We start from the raw sequence: 4,035 nt of genomic DNA, 5'->3' as shown, positions 1-4,035 counted from the left end.
GAGGAAGAAAAATATATTTCCAGTGCATATGATTTCCACTATAAAAACAATGTTTTATGGAAAAAAAATGTCTCAGTGCACTGATGGACGAGCTGCTTTGACTGGAATAAAACTTAAATTCTAGGATAAGGATACAGAGATAGCTCCAAAAATAAATTTATTCACTGCTTTTAATAAAAAAGCAAAATGTTCTTGTAGCAAAGAAGTTGAAGCTAGAAGGGCACAAATTTGCTATAAGATTTTGTTGATATATTTGATGGTTAATTTTATGTCAACTTGATTGGGCTAGGGGATGCCCAAATAGCTGATAAAACATTATTTTTGGATATGTTCATGAGGGTGTTTCTGGGAGAGATTAGCATTTGAATCCATAGATTGAGAAAAGAAGACCACCCTTGCCAATTTGGTTGAGCATCATACAATCCATTGAGCTCCCCAAAAGAACAAAAAGGCAGAGGAAGCATGAATTGACTCTCTTTGAGCTGGGACATTCATCTCCTGCCTTAGGACATCTGCACTTTTTGTTTTCAGGCCTTGGAACTTGGACTGTGACATACCGCATTAGCTCCCCCTGGTTCTTCAGTCTTCAAGCTTGGACTGGAATGGTATCACCAGTTTTCTTGGGCCTCCAGCTTACAGATTGGGGACTGTGGGACTTCTTAGTCTCCATAATTGTGCAAGCCAATTCCTAATGTAAATTCCTATTTTATATATCTCTCTGTATATTCTATTGGTTCTGTTTATCTGGAGAACCCTGACTAACACATATTGATAATATTACCAAAGGCAGGCATTTGTAGTAAACTGTTCACTGTTCTCTGCAGAGATGATGAGTGATAATGAAAACATTCTGTATCACGGATAAGAACACTGATTATATCATGGCAGAGTATGTTTCACAGTTGTCAAATTTATTTTCTTATTCTTATTTTCTAAAAACACTAGTGCTTTATATTCTGTCTTTTCTATGATAACAAGTATCTGTCAATCCTATGGTAGTAAAGCAGAATTTTTAAAAGAAATTAGCATTGTCCCTTCAAAATAAAAGTGTCACTTTAATAACAAATTAGAGAGTTTCCACTTTTGAAGGCAACTTAGGCTATGGTGACAGCATTCTGAAAGCAGACCTTTTGCAGTGCTTCCTTCTTAACCGATTGACTTCTGAAAACACGTATCATCTAAAAAACTCCTCATATCTGCTCACTTTAAAAAGCCTGGAAATAAACATTTCTAATTTGGTTTAAAAATCTTGCCAACAATGACTCTCAAGTGGGTTTTGAATCTACTTGTTATATGCAATTGTTAAAAATAGAAAAATGCAACGCCTCTGATTAGTTGACAAAAAATATTGATCTCTAAGACACTGGATGAATTGGTTGTGGTAGAAAAGTCTTCTTAAAGAGTTCTTGCTTGTCTGCAGAGTTTCCCCAATTCTGTTTTAATTCAGGTCCATGATCACTAATTCATAATTCTAAAATCCAAAATTTCTGAAAACCGAAAGTTTTATGTGTGACTCACTTGGCAGCAAAACCTGATCTGAATTGATTTGAAGCTATTTACAGTCTATTTTTCCATGCAATATGCCTATTCATATCTTTTGCTGTAGAAATATAAGGGTGTTTAACTATGGGGTGCAGCCCCAGACCTCATCAGGGGTATTACATAATATATGCTATATGAATTGTATATAATTTCTGAAATCCATAGAATTCTGAATATGATAAATTCATCTGATCCTAGGAGTTTTGGAGCTCATGGAGTTATGCAAGTACCGGCACTGAATAGGAGATGAGTAAAGAATTGCAGTGTTCCTGACATGCAAGGGTCTTTTCCAGTGTATTTTAATGTTAAGGGTCTATAATTCTGAAATTTGTTCCCGGATTTTTTGTTGTTATAAGGATAGAAGAATCACATTTTTGGGCAGAGGTTCTGTAATTCAGGGTCAGCATGTCAACTAACAGATTGTTCCACATATACATATTTTTTCCTACAGAGGAGCTCTAATTCCCAGGAACGCCCTGAGCGCAACTGAAGCTGAGACATTTCTGAGAAATTCTTTTGCTTTATGTGGGGTGTGGAGTAAGGGTGTCTTGACTGGCCTTACAAACTAGCCTAAGGCATGAGTTTAAAAGTGCACCTTTAAGGCAACAGATTGTACAAGTGTGAAAAACGATACCAGCAACGGTTTAGTGTGACTGTCCACAGGATGACTTTTCTACTGGAAAATGAAGAATGAGACTGGAAAATGAAGAATGAGGCAGGAAGATGAAAATGTTTTCCAAACTCCTTGGCTATCAGCAAATGTTTGCCAAGAAAACATTTCCATAATTCTCCAGAGGTTCTAAGTGATTAGAAAGCACACAGGCAGGGATCCAACCGACTCTTACCCTGGGAGGTTTTACCATTCTTACAATCATTAAACAACATTTATAACAAGTCTTTCTTTTTCTATTCTTTTATTTTAAAGAAAACATTTGCTTAGAAAAAATACAATACTAAAATTTATATGGAACTACAAAAGACCCAGAATAGCTAAAGGTATACTAAGCACAAAGAACAAAACTGGAGGAATTACATTACCTTACTTCAAATTATACTGTGGAGCCATAGTAACCAAAACAGCATGGTACTGGCATAAAAACAGACACACAGACTAATTGAACTGAATAGAGGACCCAGAAACAAATTCACACATCTACAGTGAATTCGTGCTTTACGAAGGTGCCAAGAATATCGACTGGAGAAAAGACAGTTTCTTTAACAAGTGATGCTGGAAAAACTGGATATCCATATGCAGAAGAATGGAACCAAATCCCTGTCTCTCATCATACACAAAAATCAACTCAAAATAGGTTAAAGACTTTGTTTTTGATCCAATGATAGTTTTTATTATATACCATTTATAATTAGTTTTCCATTAAAAGCTATTCATATATGTGGCTCCCTTCGTAATCCTTTTAAACACAGTAGCCCTATGGACTTAACCTGTAAGTTACTATTATCCTTTATTTCATTTTATTTACAAATTTGATTAAAGACTTACATCTAAGATTTCAAATTATATAACCACTAAAAGAAAACATTGAGGAAACTCTCCAGGACATTGGAGCGAGCAAAGATTTCTTGTGGAGTTTATGCATTGTTTTTCTTTTTCTTTTTCTCTTTTGGGATTCAGTTTTTTTTTTTTGAATTCAGTTGCGCTTATAGTTCTTTAATACAATTGCAGCAATCAGTTGGCATATAATTGTATTATTCCAAATATTCATTTTTAAATGGCTTTTTGCAAGTTTGCTTATTTACTAAACATGCTAGTTTGTATAAATATGCAAATCCATGAAAACAAATAAAATTATAAAAGTTATGTCAACATTATCCCATTACTGGGTATATACCCAAAGGATTATAAATCATGCTACTATAAAGACACATGCACACATATGTTTATTGTGGCACTATTCACAATAGCAAAGACTTGGAACCAACCCAAATGTCCATTAATGATAGACTGGATTAAGAAAACATGGCACATATACACCATGGAATACTATGCAGCCATAAAAAAGGATGAGTTCATGTCCTTTGTAGTGACATGGATGAAGCTGGAAACCGTCATTCTGAGCAAACTATCACAAGGACAGAAAACCAAACACCGCATGTTCTCACTCATAGGTGGGAATTAAACAATGAGAACACTTGGACATAGGGCAGGGAAGATCACACACTGGGGCCTTTGGGTGGGTAGGAGGCTGGGGGAGGGATAGCATTAGGAGAAATGCCTAATGTAAATGACAAGTTAATGGGTGCAGCAAACCAACACGCACATGTATACATATGTAACAAATCTGCACGTTGTGCACACGTACCCTAGAACTTAAAGTATAATAATAAAAAAAAAGAAAAAAGTTATGGAAACATTGAAAATACAGAAATATTTCAAATAAGTCATTAGATGGGGGAGTTGGATCCTTTTGGGCTTGTTGGATATGAAAAAGCTTCACAGGGACTGGCTATGGGTAACTGAGAAGACGTATCTCT

Source organism: Macaca fascicularis, chromosome 2 (genome assembly GCF_037993035.2).
Source record: "Macaca fascicularis isolate 582-1 chromosome 2, T2T-MFA8v1.1".
Classification (NCBI taxonomy): domain Eukaryota; kingdom Metazoa; phylum Chordata; class Mammalia; order Primates; family Cercopithecidae; genus Macaca; species Macaca fascicularis.
Note: the sequence above shows the minus strand (reverse complement) of the source record.